The sequence below is a fragment of the Neodiprion lecontei genome, chromosome 1 (assembly GCF_021901455.1).
Source record: "Neodiprion lecontei isolate iyNeoLeco1 chromosome 1, iyNeoLeco1.1, whole genome shotgun sequence".
NCBI classification, from domain to species: Eukaryota; Metazoa; Arthropoda; class Insecta; order Hymenoptera; family Diprionidae; genus Neodiprion; species Neodiprion lecontei.
In genome coordinates, this window is record NC_060260.1 from 30,843,526 (window position 1) to 30,860,134 (window position 16,609).

The window sequence follows — 16,609 nt, forward strand, 5'->3', positions numbered from 1 at the left end:
AGAAAAAAATTTCTCTGCGAATTAAACGTATATACATGTATAAACTATAGATGGTTCAGGACTACGTTGAGCGTGCCCCGATGCAGCAACCCTTAACGTAGCCTGATCGGGCTGTAGTCAGGTGAGCCTTGATGAGGATCACATCGAGCGTACCTCAGTCAGGTATACCCCAGGTAAGCCTGATCGGGCCCAGATGGATCGCCAGGCCTGCCTGAATCAATTTCCACTCGGGAAGCTTTGCAGAATAAATTAATATAAATGGATCATTATAAATTAAATCTGTATATTATTCCGATCCACATGCTGTGTTGTAACTCACATCATAATCTGTATCGTACTATTCAATATCTTCGCATCAGTTCAGATAATAAGCAATAATATTGTCTAAACAAGTTAGATCATGTGCGATACTCCTTATTGTAATTCTTACTCAAGGAAAAAACAATAAAGTTAGTATACAAAACAGGCAGTGAGAAATGTATCAAAATCGAGTTTTTTTTTCTTTCCGTTCTTTTTTTTCTATAACCAATACCCCTCCTCACAGGTACTCTTCGTAAAATTACACAGATATATACATGCATATATATATATATATATGTCGGAGAATGGCCAGATATCACTCGTGAACTTTGTGTCTTGCGTGTGGGACGCATGTTGAACCACCTTTTTATTCTTTTACAAGATAAAAACGGAACTTAACTTATTGAACAAAGCTTTTTAAAAATTCAACGTTTATAACAAGATCCAAATTGCTCGATGTTTATTCTGTTATTGATCTTTGCCGTAGTTTCTCTGGAGACCGAATAGAAGAAAGCGGTGATAATCCTCCTCGTTATTCATTTCATTATCCTTGACACGGCTAATCCTGACAATCACACGTCCTCGTGTGCTGTAATACAAAAATTAGAAGATATTTAGACCGTTCGGCCAACCTGATCATATTACCATTCCAAAAATCACGATGTGCTTTAACAAATCCATAAGTTATAACAAATTCCGTACTAAATAACAAGTCCGGTGACAAACTGTTGACAACACCCCATTTCATAGAAATCATCTTCTTTCCACAAGAGCAAGAACTACAATCTTCTCAAAAGACTTGCATTCCTCTCATGTAATTTCCACACACATTGCCAATTATCAATTGGGCTTCACATATGTGACCGTATGACAACGTCAAGCCGTCCATACATCAACATTTCCACACACAGTCGCCTCATGCGACAGCACCACACCATTAGCCGTTACATTGCGCCATCTCCGCTCACCGAAATGAGTAAGGTTTTTTTTTTTGACTTGCAACTAATAAGCGTAATGAATGTGTGCACTAGGATCAAGCTCAAACCAAAGGGAATGACAATCATTTCCTACTCCAATATTCTGATGAATTTCTTATAACAGGTGCGCCAACAAGGATGTCACAGGTTATTAATCCAAAAATAACACATTTAAATTTGTAATTTAATACCTTGAATACTCAATGACTCTTCAGAAGATTTATCAAAATCAATATCCAATTCTGAAGGTACAGAACAGTCAGGCATTGCTCGAAGACGGTCATGAGCGTATTTGTACGTTCGATTACAATTTAAAGATTTTAAAATGTACCGATCTCCGTCTAACACTTCAATAACACGAAATGGCCCTTTAAATTTTGAATTCAATTTTGTTTGATTTCTTTCGTGATTTTCAATTAAAACATAATCCCCAACAGAAAATTTTAAAAATTTTGCCTTTCGGGCATCAAATCGCGATTTTTCAATTTGCGAGTTAATCTCAATCATATTGGCTGCTCGCTCTCTGATTTCCGATAAGTCAATTTCTTTTTCACAATCAGTAATCGGTAACAGATTCAACGGTCTAGCTACGCGACCAATCATCAATTCCAGAGGAGTAGCTTTAGTCACACTACTGACGGAACAATTCAGTGCCAGTTGAATATCTCCAAGAGAATCCTGCCAAGATCTATTATTATCAACCTCAACAGAAGTGAGCATATTTTTAAGTGTACTCATAACACGTTCGACTTGACCATTGCCTCGACTAGTACCAGTAGCAATCAAATGAAGATTAATGCAATGGGAAGCACAAAAATCACGAAAATTTTTGTTTGCAAAACATCTCCCCTGATCAGCAATCACACGAACCGGTGCTCCAAATAATGTGACGATTGATTTTAAAGCTTTTATAGCACTTACAGCATCAATAGAAAAAGTATGGTAAAGAAAAACAAACTTAGTAAAGGCATCAATAAACACAAAAACATATTCTTTAATATTACTTTTGCCACTAAGCTTTCCAGTAACATCAATATGAAGAGTATGCCAAGGAATACTCTTTGGGATTGGATGTAATTCAGCTTGAATTTTACCAGAAGTAGATTTGGAAATTCGGCAAGTAATGCAATTTTTAACAAATTTTCGGACATATTTGGACATATTAGAAAACCAATAATGTTGGTAAGCCTTCTCTAAAGTTTTATGCCATCCCAAATGAATAATCGATTCATGAACATGATTTATTATAGACCACTGAAAAGCTTTAGGGATTATTGGTAAAATACGAGTGTCATTATTTCGCTGTATTTTTCTGAACAAAATTCCAGATTTAAGTTCGTATGTATTAGAAACATTTGAATCAAGCTCATCGTTTTCTAATTTAGAAATAAGATCACGAATTTCGGCATCCTTCTGCTGCTCCGCTTGTAACCAACCGTGAGAAATTTTTGAAAAATTTATACGTTTTTGCTCAACAGTTTCAACATTCAGTTTGTCATTCTCAGGTAAAGGATTTCGAGAAAAGAAATCTGCATGTGATAGATTTTTTCCTTCTCGATAAACAATATCAAAGTCGAATGACTGTAAAAATGCCCACCATCTATAAACTCTTGGGGATAAGTCAAGTTTTGCACGAGATGCCTTGAGAGAATTACAATCTGTAACTACTGTAAATTTTCTACCATGTAAATAATGCCGAAAATGCCTAATAGCATTCACAACAGCAAGTGTTTCCAATTCATACGAATGATATCGCGACTCTATTTCTGTAGTTCTTTTGCTAAAATAAGCTACAACATGGGCCTTTCCACCAACTTTTTGGATGAAAATTGCACCGTAACCAACTGAGCTAGCATCTGTATGTAATTCTATAGTAAAATTTGGATCAAAAATCATTAAAAGAGGAGAACTCGTCAGGTGAGAAACAATTTTTGTTCGAATTTCCTCAAATTCAGGTTTCCAATCAATCCTACCCTTTCCATTAGTAAGTTTATACAAAGGACAAACAAGTTTCGAAAACCCTTTTATAAATTGCCGAAAATACGAGGCAAGTCCAATAAATTGTCTAAGTTGAGTAACAGTTTGAGGAGGCGGGAGTGCAGTCAACGCGATAACCTTGCGAGGATTTGGTCGAATTTCTCCTGCCGAAACTTGATAACCAAGAAATTCTATTTTCGTTTTCAAAAATGAACATTTCTTTAGATTGACTGAAAATCCAGCTTTAGTCAAAGCCCCTAAAACAACTTCTAATTTTCGAATACCCTCAATAATTGTTTCTGATGGGATGAGAATATCATCCATATAACAAATAATAGACGTATTCACTAGATCTCCCAAAGCTTTGTTAATTGCTCGCTGAAAAACAGAAGGTGCATTTTTCAAACCAAAAGGCATTGCTAAATATTCGTACTGCCCGTCAGGAGTAACAAAAGCAGTCCGTTCAATAGAATCTGGGTGAATAGGAATTTGGTGAAAACCGCTAGCCATATCAAGAGATGTAAAATAATGAGCACCTCCTAGTCTATCTATCTGATCAGCAATAAGCGGTAACGGATATTTATCAGCCACCGTATTATTGTTAAGCTCCCGATAATCAACACACATTCGATCAGAACCATCTTTTTTTTTAACTAAAATAATGGGACTAGCAAAAGGAGAACAACTGGGTCTGATGACATTCTCCTCTTGTAATTCCTTGATTTTATCTCGCACTATTTGACGTTCAACAGTCGAAAGACGATAAGGTCGTCTTTGCACGGTTCGGTTAGGATCTAGCAAACGAATTTCAAGTTGTCCGGTCGTTACTCTAGATTTAGGTGTTCCTATGACGAAAGTTGAACGAAATTTGTTTAAAACATCAACCAAGAGACGTTTGTCAAGTTCAGAAACGTCTGTTTTTATTTCGTCAAAATTAAATGAATGATAGTCTACTTCACAAACATTAACCCTCGGAATTCTTTTTAGAACTAAACTGTCAACTGTCATTTCTATTGAATAACCAAGAGATAATATTTCTCTTCCAACAAGAATTTCAGTACTAAGAAAATCATCATGAATCACATGAAATAAAATTTCCAGGCAATGATCATTTATAGTCACTTGTGCCAAGATTTGAGTGACACTTTGAATACTGGAAGGACCGATACCGGAAAGAATGACTACAAAGTTCTGACGTTTTCCTGAAAATTTTTTAGCAATGCTTTCTTTAATCAGAGAGCATTCAGCACCGGAATCAAAACAAAATGAAAACTTCTCACCGGAATGTAGTAACTCGCCAAAAGTCGGTTGAATAGAACACGAATTAACACGACGCTCCATTTGACCTTGAGCAAGGGTATTTTGTCCAGATCCAGAAGACTTCTTGCAGCTTGTAGAAACATGTCCAACTTCTCCACATTTGAAGCACGTCACAGAAGATTTCACAGCGGTGGAGGGTATTTTCTTTGAAAGATTTCCAAAGTTGTCCGGGATGGTGCTCAATGAACGACTTCGACACTCCGATATTTTGTGTCCAAATTTTCCACAGTGAAAGCATTTTAATGAAGATACATAAGTTCTCAATCGTTTGGAATCGAACGATGAGCCCTCTCTGGCTTGAGAAAAAGGAAAAGCTCTTTTTCGGTAATCAACTGCCATAAGTTCTTGTTGTAACTTCGTTCGAGAACTTATTTCCGTAGTAAGAGCCAAACGTTTTAAACGTGGATCCAACTGAGCCACATGAGAAAGAACAATCGAAACAGCAATTTCTTCGGAATTCATCAGTTGTAGTCGTGGAACAAGAACACTTAAAACTCGACTTGAATATGCAGCGATATTTTCATCTCCATTTGGCTGTCCAGAATATAACGAAAGTAACGTCGCCGCGGGAGTTTCAATAATTTCATATCGCGCGAGAAAAATGTTTTTAAATTGTTCCCAAGTCATTCCGTTAAAGCTGATTTGAGGAAACCAAGATGCAGCTGATCCTTTCATAGCTTTACTCAACGCATTTACTAACTTGCTCCCTTGAAGTTCCTGTTCTTGCATACACAAGCTAGCTGTCGAGCACCAAGCTTGTGCATTGATATTTTGCTCATCCGGATTGAATAACGGAAAAGTAACTTCATGATGAGAATCAGCAGTTGGACTTTGCATTTTTCGAATTAACTCCATCATATTTTTATTTTGATTCTCAAACAAAATTTGCCAACGATCTTCCGAAGTATCAGAATTGCGTTGAGGAGTCTCGGACGGTAATTCTGAAATGGATGGTTCCGCGTCCCTTCGGTATCCCACTTCTGATGTCGGAGAATGGCCAGATATCACTCGTGAACTTTGTGTCTTGCGTGTGGGACGCATGTTGAACCACCTTTTTATTCTTTTACAAGATAAAAACGGAACTTAACTTATTGAACAAAGCTTTTTAAAAATTCAACGTTTATAACAAGATCCAAATTGCTCGATGTTTATTCTGTTATTGATCTTTGCCGTAGTTTCTCTGGAGACCGAATAGAAGAAAGCGGTGATAATCCTCCTCGTTATTCATTTCATTATCCTTGACATATATATATATACACACACTTTACACGTCAAGAGTTTATCGTGTGCAGGCAAAAGCAGCGAGCACGAACATATTCGTGAAAACTTGTCGGGGCCGCACGTTTTTACAACTCACAAGTTATAAATTAGGGTGGTTTATTTTTTACATTTTTTTTCTTCTTACGTACCCTTCGAAAAATTAGTTCGTAGCCTTAAACGAAGCCTCGGGAAACCGGAACTCGGTAGCCAAATTCTAAACGGTGCCTCATCCTGTTTGAATTTTTCAAACACTGTAACCTAAATATCTCGAAAATAATACAAGTTGGGAAGCTGTTGTTGGTTTCATTTCGTAGATAATGAAATTTTCTATACAAAAGGTCCAGACTACTATACGTCTAAATGTTTATCTTGCATTCGATACGAACGTTCAAAGTAACACGAACATGCATAAGCATCTTCATTCATTTATTCGATGCACTCAACTTTAAACGTTCGTATCGAATACAAGATGAACATTTAGGTGTATAGTAGTCTGGACCTTTTGTATAGAAAATTTCATTACCTACGAAATGAAACCAACAACAGCTTCCCAAGTTATATAGTTTTCGAGACATTTCAGTCAGAGTGTCTTAAAAATTCGAACCAAATGATTCAGCTTTTACAATATTTAGACCGAGTTCCGGTTTCACGAGGCTTTGTTTGAGACAAAAAAACTAACTTTTCGCAGCATACGTAAGAGAAAAAAAGAATGAAAGTTTAAAAAAAAACCATACTATCGTACATGGATACAAGTATGATTCACGTTACACAAATGTACGTACCTACGTACTGTACAGGTGTAACATGTACAGCTCAAAAATAACTCGAAATTAGTTGATGTTTGTGAAGACACGTTTAGACGAAGGTTAAAGCTGACGCAAAGATACCATATAAGATCGTTGACAGGGAGGGATTGATATCGAAAGAACATTAGGCCTGTTACGTTCCACGCGGACGCCTCGCGCGGACAGGCGACAGAACACTTTGAAATTCATTATAGCACGAGGGTATAAAACCATAGCATAAAGCTGAACGTCTCGTTGCTCCGTGTTTGCATGCGTGTTCGAACAAAGCGACAAGATAAACAGAAGGAGAGGGGGCAAAAAATACGAGAACTCGAAACATTGGTGAAGAACCAGCTTTTCGATTAACCGATTTCACTGATCGTGAGCGTCTGTTACGAATCGGCGATAAAAAACGCGACCCAAAGGAATTTCCAACGATATTTTCGATCTCGTAAAATCTACGCGTACAGCATTCGCGTTGATTAGTTTGGTGAAACCCGAGTAGCGCTTTCCTTATTGGGATTTTACCTGGTAGGGCCGGCTAGGGGATCTGCAGGCACGTCGGGGTTTAACAGGATTATTGCCGAGGCGCTCGGCGATTCGCGCTCTACGTCTCGTCGGGCGAGTTTATATGTATATAAAATATGTCGAGGGTGTGAGAGTGTTGCGAAGGGAACGTAGGAAGGATGTCACGATCGTAGAAGGGACCGCCTGTTTCAAATACGTTATATACCTGTACAAATTCCAGCGGTATTGGTTCCTTTTAACTTTCGAAAATATCACCATTGTCTCGGGAAAATCTCACCAGCTGTTTGAGATCTCCACCGCGCTTAACCACGAATTTCGGTGCGAGGTGAAACGCCGGGCGGAAAACGGGAATGATGAAAGGAAAAACTGCGAGAACAGCTGCCCTCCGACGTCGACTCGTATAATAACCTGGAAATTAACTTCCTCCGACCAGCGGTCGAGAGTATTTTGCAAAGACGATTAGAATTCTAACAAAATGTGTTGTACGCCGTGTATCAACAAGTATAATCAAATTCAAATGCTGTATGACTCGTAAAATCGTGAGCATCGAATTTTTCATCTCTTATACAACAATAACAAATTTCTAACGGCTCTCTTTGAACCAGCGAGCATACACTCGAGATATACTTCAGAGATGTAAGCTGTTATTTGCGCGATGTAATAAAGATCATTCATACAGGAAAATTACAACAGTTTGCTGAAAAGCCCAACACAGGTTTATTACAACCGTCATAGATGTGCAATGGAGCAGTTGTACCTAGAGTAAGATCGTGGTCGATCCCGGTCAACTGAGATTTAGAGCACAAACCACCGCATATTCTTACATGTATTAATGTACATCGTAAACCAGATTTAAGCATACCGACGTAAAGTTGAAATGTTTCTTGCGATAACTCGAGCCCGCGATTAATGCGAGTATATATCGGGAGATTTGCAGCAGAAGCCAAGTTTCTCTCGTTTCCGAGCCTTGCAGAGATGAGGAATGACGATAGAATGATATAAAACGTACGTTGGACACAGTTTTGACTTTAGGATAACACAGATCGACCATTTTGCGGCAATAAAATTGTTTCTCGACTTTGGTCGTGCCAGACGTGATTTTTAGTGAATAAGAAGGAAAAAAAAAAGAAGAAGAAGAATTACCATCCGAGACACAAAAGGCGATGTGGAATCCGGGAGTTTCGACGTCGTTGGTATTATTAATCTATCGGTGTTAATTGTTGTCTGCCGGCGCTTCAAACCCGACTTCTTCTGGGTCTGAAAATGGATGCTGGAGGGAAAAAGTAGTTGTCCTTGTTGCCTCCCCGTCTGCTGTTTGTCGACCAGTCGATCCGGAGAATCCACTAATCGTAAGCAACTAACGAAATCTTTCGGGGTTTCTTCTCTGGTACTAATCGTTAAGTGCTTTGGCTCGGTGTAATATGCATCCATATGCGTACACGTATGTAGGGTACATACCTTACGATGTGCACGGATGTTCAGTTATTTACTATGTATGCGACTGCATAGGCGAGTGTGTTTACAGTTACACACGTTCGGACTGCACGTGGAGATAGAAAATAGGTGCGCCACGTGTCTAATGCCTCCTGTGCTATTAATTGTTTATATATAGCGGAGTAAACCGGTTAAATTGGCAGGCCGCAGTCTCGCCACGAACTTGTGGGCGATAAGATTTATTTATTTATTTATTTTGCGTCTCCCACGTTTTATATGTCACGTATATATACATATATATATATATATAAAAATGTGTATAATATATGCATATATATCTGTATACCCACTACACGTGTCTGTAATACGTAGTCGCCGAAATATGCAAAGTGGGACAGTGTAGGCGCCAGGCGGATCGCGTACTTATCTATTCACACGCATAGTTTGTTGTTTCGTTTTTTGTTCATTTTCCTCTTTTTTTTTTCTTCCACCACTTTTTACGATATTCAAATTCGTTACGTTATAACACGCGTACACGTATTTATTGTTGAACATGAAATTTTTTCACTTCAATTTACCGAAGAACAATGGCGAAACGTTTCGTTGATTCGAATAAACGAGCTTTCGCTCAAAAACTCAAATTATCGTTCCGATCAGTTGTTCGGTAAGGAAATCTTTTTTATTATAAGAAACGATCATTTTCCCCTTCGTACTTGATAAATTTAGCAAATCCCTTTTTGACACGGATAAAAAAAAAAAAAAAAAGCAAGGGCAGGGGAGGGGGAGGGGGGAACATACATCACGCTGAATCTTCGCCAGCCCTGCATAACGAGCCGTCGACGGTTGCGTGTAGGCGCGTGTAAACAACGAGAGGCAGGAGTACGCAAGTAATCCGTTCGTGCCGCAGGGGTCAACGATATTTGTACAACAGGATGCATCTCGGCTCTCCGCAACAAGTGACCCCTCCATCTCCCTGCCCCTCGCCATCCAGGCTGCGGCGAGAGCAGTGATAACAATTAACGCTTAATAAAAATAATAAACGCCTCGACACCCACACGCCCTACAAACGAGGCTGCCGGTCCGAGATGCAGCGAGCGTGTCGAGGCCTGAGAGTATAAAAATTTGAGGTACATCCGGTGGGAGAAAAAAGAAGAGTTTAATCGAGGAGTAAAAAGCGCGGTTATAATTCCCCAAATTTCGTTGGACCTTTCCTCCGCGTCGCGTAAGTAGTAAGCACGGCATTAAGAGGGAAACGTAACACGTTACATCTTAAAGAGGCGGTGTAATATGTAAGCTTCGAAAGCTGGCTGCTGCGAGCCTCTGAGGAAACGCCGAAGGGAATATAAGAGAGGTGGACGATGCCAGATAGCAGCACCGTCCGACGACTTTTCATGCCCGCGGATTGAAGCACGTCTAAAATAGAGTCTAGAAGATTTAACGAGCGCCGGCCGGCCGGCATCTACTCGATGCTGAAATGATTCCCGATTACGTAGGTGAAGGAGGCACGGAAATTATCGAGAGAAAATTTTGGTCTACGTATGTTTTTCACGCACGATTTTCCCGTTCACCTAATCGTAATTACCGGAAATTATCCGAAACGAAACTACCGGCTTTAATTTCCGGTTAAAACAGCGAGTATGATATGTATATACGAATATCTGCATAGCATGGCGTGGGTTGAGGATTTAATAAAACATTACTATCAATATTTTGTCGGTAAACTTGGCCGACAAACGTATCGTATATATTTTAATATACACACGGAAGCCATCGTGTTATATGTATACCTATACCATACGATTACACAATACGCACGTGTTTCCGCGGTACAAAATCGCTAAAAAAGGAAGCAAAAAAAAAAAAACAAACAACAACGAGGTAGCGACATGGAAAAGAAGCGGAGGAGAGCTGCGGTTGATGAAATCACTTTTTTCCTCAGAAGCGAAACGAGTTCGGCTGTCTGTCTGTAATTGACCGATTATCGGTCAGGTGGACCGCGGTTTACGTAACGGGTTTATCGTCTTTACGCCGGGATCGCGATTCGACGCGTCTGCAGATCGGGGCCGAGTGTCTTCTCTTCTTCGTCGTACCTATCATCTACCAGCGGCGTCGGTTTAGTTTTGAATAAAACTGGCAATCGCCTCGAGACTATACTTACAGGCATCGAGAAGATCCGTCCACTTCTCTCCGGCACGGAGGCCGTAAGAAACTTGGCCTCTGCACGAATCGTATCGCGTATAACTTATAACACAGCGCGTTATACGCGTATAACTTAAATGATGGGAACATCAGCGGCCGGTTACGACGGCGATGCCACGAGCAAGGCACATGGCGAGTAAAAATACGAAAAGAAAACAAATGCGAACGTGGGCGCACGCCTCTCTCTCCCTCTCTCTCTCTCTCTCTCTCTCTCTCTCTCTCTCTGTCTTTCTTTTTCTCTCTTTCTCGCATATGAGACCGAGTGTGAGCAGCATAGAAAATAAACACTAGCATATGGAAAGGCGCATGGGACTCGTGTAAATGTATATACGTATATTGTCTACATATGTGCATGAAACATACGATGCGAGCTGCGTGTGCGGGCAGAAAACCGGCGATATAATGAATCGCTCGCAGACTGTTTACTACACCGGTAATTATCCTCCACCTCCGAACATTCAGATTCCTGTAAACATTCGCAAGACGTGACTGACAATGAGATGAAAATCCGAAGAAATCTTCAAATTCACCGTTTTCACGGACATGCGTGCATACACGTGTATGTTGTAAAACAGCGATAGACGGTTATGCTTTTTTTCTTACTTATTGTATTTTTTATTTTTATTTTTTTTTCTCCTTTTTTCGTTTAAATTTATTTAATCACTACTACAACACCACTTAATATGCTCCGCCAGCATCTTGTTGTTGTTGAAAATTCTAGGAATGGACCACTCCTGACAACTCCATCAATTATACCGCACAGCCGCAAGACGTTCTTTATTATTTAATTTTTTTTTTTTTTTTTTCAATTTATTTTTTCCGTTCCAACACTCCTCCCAAATCGTGAAAGGAAAAATAATCGACAAAAAACACGCGCTTAGACGCATAGACGGACAGAGAGACAGACTTACGTACTGTAGAGATTAATCGAGCGAGGACTTCCTTCTTCGCTTTTCAGCTTCGTGGCCTCAAGGCTTATTTCGGCCGAGGTGAAATCTCCTCGCGTTCTCAGCTCGTTTCTAGGTATAATAATGTCTACTTGCTCAATTGTCTTTTCGTCATGTTCCCGCAGCTAAACGATGCTATGACGAAAGCTCGGTGTTCTTGTTGTTTTGCTTCTCCTTCTTCTTCTTCTTCTTCTTCTTCTTCTTCTTCTTTTTCTCTTCTACTATTCCTTCTTCTAGCTGTCAGAGAACACTTTGATGCTAGACAAACGGATCCTTTGCATCGAACAAGCTTCGTATTGTGCAATTTATTTACGCTTTATCTGCCATAATTCTTGACTGGCACCTACTGTTATTCATTTCTAAAAATTGACAAAGCCAGCATCTTCCAACAAATTCAATTTCACGTCGTTTCTCAAACTCGATGTGGTATATCAAGAAAGATTACAGAGGAAAGAACAAAAGGAAATGGAGGGAGAGGTAAGAGTAGATGAGAGTTGATTATTGATCATTGGGATGAATTATCATCGATCGAGAAGGAAGACAGGTAAACAAAGGAACAGCGAGGCACGCCTTTTCCTAGAAGATTACGCAATCCGGGGCATCGATTATAATTTACCAATTAGCCTGCCCCCTGGGCGAAAACCCCGAGACGATATAAGGCATCGTTAATTGGCCTAATTGTAATCTGATACAAAAGCCGACAAATTCTAGGTATATAACCTACACGCGTGCAACAGTTTCACGTCACCTTATAACCCGCGGATGCGAGAATCGTACAAGGTACATGCTGTAATTTAAAACTAACACGCAACAACAAATCGGTCTGCGGATGATACGTACGTATACAAAAGTTTTTCTCACGAACTCGAAAAGGCCATTTTATACCCGGGATAAATTACTCCTATACGTATAACCATGATTTTGTGTACAGGTACTCGGGTATCCGGTACGTACATACGTACATACATATCTGTATGCGTGTATAAACGAATCGGGAATCAGAGATGCTCGACGATAATAGGATCACGCTAACCTCTAGCGGGATGAAAGAATTGCCGTAGATTATTTCCCCCCTATCCCTCGTCGTCGTCCCGATGGAGATCCGATTCCCGACGTACATAATAACGGGGATCAGGTCAACTGGTGAACTTTCTAAAAAATAATGAGAGAGCGAGAGAGAGAGAGAGAGAGAGAGAGAGAGAGAGAGAGGAGAGAGAGATCCAGAAAAACGAAAACTAATCCCAGAACAATTTACTCCCAAGATTGTGCGACGGTGCACAACGATTACAACAGCTGCATTAGGTAAATTGAATAATAATGTAATTAATGAGCCGATGAGTGCGGGAAACGAAAGGCCTGCACTCAACTTAGTGAAATATGCGTATATTCTCACTATTTTTCTCGCCAGTGAACACCTACGATTTCTAACGGGTGGGAAAAAAATGGTGCGAGAAAAATGGAAGGAAAGAAAGGAAAAAGGAAGGCCCGAGTCAACTTAACGCCAACGCGTTGCCCCGGACGTGTATTGCAGGCGTGTCCCGAGGCCGTCTTTACGCCAAGAGACGAGCTCCGATCGCTGTGCACGCGAGTTCCGCTCTGGAGGCGATTCTAAACTTAGCCCCGTCATATTTTCGAATTTCCCGATCCCTGCACCACCGGCATTTCTCTAAACAGCCGAGCACGTCGAGAAATTGGCCAGACGCCGCGCGTAGAACGGAGGTAAATAAGCCTCTGCACGGTTAAGGGGTTTAAACTGCAGCATCACGAAGGCAAGCATGCACGTTCGGTTGGTCGTCTCTACCTCCTGCATTCATCGTCATCGTCGTCGTCGTCGTCATCGTCGTCGTCGCCGCCATCGGGTAAACAGCGAATCGAGGGGAAGCAGAGCTGCCCCCGAGAGCTTATAAATGATTAGATCAAGACTCCTTGACTGCGGCTAATTGCTTCGATAGCGATTATTATACGTAACATGTATACGCTTTTGCGTAAAAATGTTGCCGAGCGTTTCTCTGTTGACTTACAACAACATTCGCGTTGTGGGCGGACTACATGTAAGCACTGTCCGCTAATGACGATAATTAATTTCAAAGACCTTGACCGGTCGGGCTTTGGGTTCTCTTTTCGCTACCAATAGAAACTACGATCCGTGTTGTTAGCCGCGTTCGCGCAGCGCGATATGTGTAATGTACCACATAAAGCACTCGGAGAACGGCCGAGGAGGTGGAAGAGAAGGAGGAAGCCTGTTTACTTGAAACAACTACACTTAATTTAGTTCCGTATATATTCAGCTGTTACATAACTCACTTGTCACAGATCGACATTTTTCTTTTACTCTTTATTCTTACGTTTCTTTTTCTTCTTCTTCCACTCCTACTGCACACCTTAGCTACGTTCGCTACACGTGTTATTTAATTGTAAACATCTTTACAGGTGAACGCGGAGACTCGGTAATGAAATGAATTTTTATCGTCACGGCACATAAAGACGATCGGAGTACGACGAAACGTTGAAACACTTCGCGGTGATTGTCGTAATCAGTTTCATCTAGAGAATCGCTCGTTCATTATTCTTGAAAAGGTGCACAACTTCGTCACGGATCTAATTTTAAAACGACGTTCTGACGATTCATGGCCGCAATTGGTACTTGGGTACTGTACGAATTAGATCTTTTTATACTCGCAGGTTAAAGGTCAAGAGTTCCCTTTTTTTTTCGTTTCAAATGTTTCGTCGTTGATACCCATTATATCGTACGTTGCTGCCGCGATAGTTGATATTCATGTACATCCACAGCTGAGATGTTTAGAGATTAGTTTCAGTATTTTTATCGAACCGTAGAAGGGCCGGAAGCCGTTATAACGTCTCTAAGACCGTGCCTCAAGATTAGAGGAGTTACAACATTGAGTTACGAAATTTCTGCCTCCTCGTACGCATATTTATTTATCCTCTTTGGCAGACCGCGTCGGTTTTACTAATTATTATATGTGTGAAAAATTTCAATACCTTTCAGTTCTATTTTCGTCAAGTTTTTCTACCGCTCCTTCCATACGGAGCATGCAGTTTGTCCTCGCGATAGACGCGCGGCTAATATACACTGTGTACCAAAATTGCACACTAACACAAGCCTAAACATCGGCGATATCCAAGTGTTCGAATTTACGACGTCTAATCGCCTCTGAGATTCCACCTGCATATTTCGACGAATTTGATCGAACTTGGACGATCAGCCGGAAGACGCAAAGATCTGTAAAGATGAGGTGCGGTGGATCGCGCTTAATTCGAGGGTCTGCAACGGAGGAATCAGTCCTGAAAGATCCGTGACGATCGAGCAATGGTGGTAGAGTTGCTAGGTTAGCGCCTCACGCATTTATCCGGTGTGGTAATCTGAATTCTGACTGATGCCAGATTGCTGGTCGGAAGTCTTTGATGTTACCCGTAGGAGTTATCTGTGTACGTCTTTACTCTCGAGGCGTGCGTTGGTCTCTAGACGAAGGTTTCGGAGAGTCGAGAATAAGTCGCGTCTCGCGTCGTCGGCTTTGTTGTACTCGGCGAGCTGCTCCGCGATTGTTTGCAGAGACACGGCCATTATCTTGACAGTCGTAAATCGAAAAACGCGTCCCCACGTTGTACCTCCAGGTATCCAGGCATCTCCTCGGGGTACGGGTACCACCCCCTTACCGACCTGCCGCGAGGAGCTCTCCCCTCGCCTATACGCGTCTTTGCCAAAAGAATCAGAAAGGCGGCCGCGGGGATTTGCGCTCTTCTTGTCAGCCGATCGTCGAGTGGTTCAACCACTTGACAGCAGCACGCAGCGCCTACTCAGACGCCCGATGTAAGTACGCGTGCAGGATTGCCGGGGAAGCTGCCGCATTACCCGAGAGATCCCCTGCCATCCTGCTTTCGGGGTATACTTAAGCAACTAATCTCTACCCGCGCAGGTGTGGTCGGGCCATCTTTTCTCATATTTTTATTTTTTTTTTTCCCTCTTTCCGCCTTCTTCCTTCGTCGCTTCACTTACCGCGGTGTGTAAAGTCGTCCACAGGTTTCCTCGTTTCCTACGGTTCCGTGAGCTTTTAAGGTTACAGACATTTTTATAGAATCTAACAACTCTCTACGTTCTAGGAAAACTTGGTGGTTTTATAACGAAATCAATCGTTGTGTGGGAAAATTTTTTTCGAGGTCACCCGATGTTTCGTTACAAATGGAAAAGTCAATTTAGGGTGGCATGCATATTTTTTCGCTAGGACAAAGTCGCAAAGAGAGTTTTAGCCGTACGAAAAATTTGCCAGAAGTGTAAGATAAGATTTTTACAATTATCTCAAGTCTGAGAGATGCTCCTTAGCATGAGAATTTTTGCCTGCATTTAAAAGACATTTGAAAATAAACACGCTTATTCCAGTTTCTTTGCGTAATCTTAATCTATGAAATCTTTTTTTTTCCGGCGTTATAATACAATTTTGCTTGTCCTTGCCAAATATTTTCCCAAGTGCAGTCTACGTACAAGGATAAAAAAATAAAACACGTAGACAAGTATAAAGTACATAAGATAGGCCGTACAATGTGAGTGAACAAATTTTCTTCCCCCGAAATCGCGAAGGTTGACGTAAGGGTGAATAAAATTTTACTACCCTACGCTTGTGTCTATTGGTCGAAAATATTGTTGGTGATAACGGAGAGAAGTTTACGGAAATAATAAAAAGCAGAACGACGAGACTTTACGGTATACGAAAGCGTGGATGTGTAATATAAGCTACACCTGGTGCCTCAGGGGCACGCCGAAAAGCTTTCGAAAATGATATGCACGCATGTACGATAAAGCACAAAGCTCTGTGGGAACGAGTAAAGTCTGTTGAAAGTTTGTCATGGAGTTGAAGCACCATAAGCG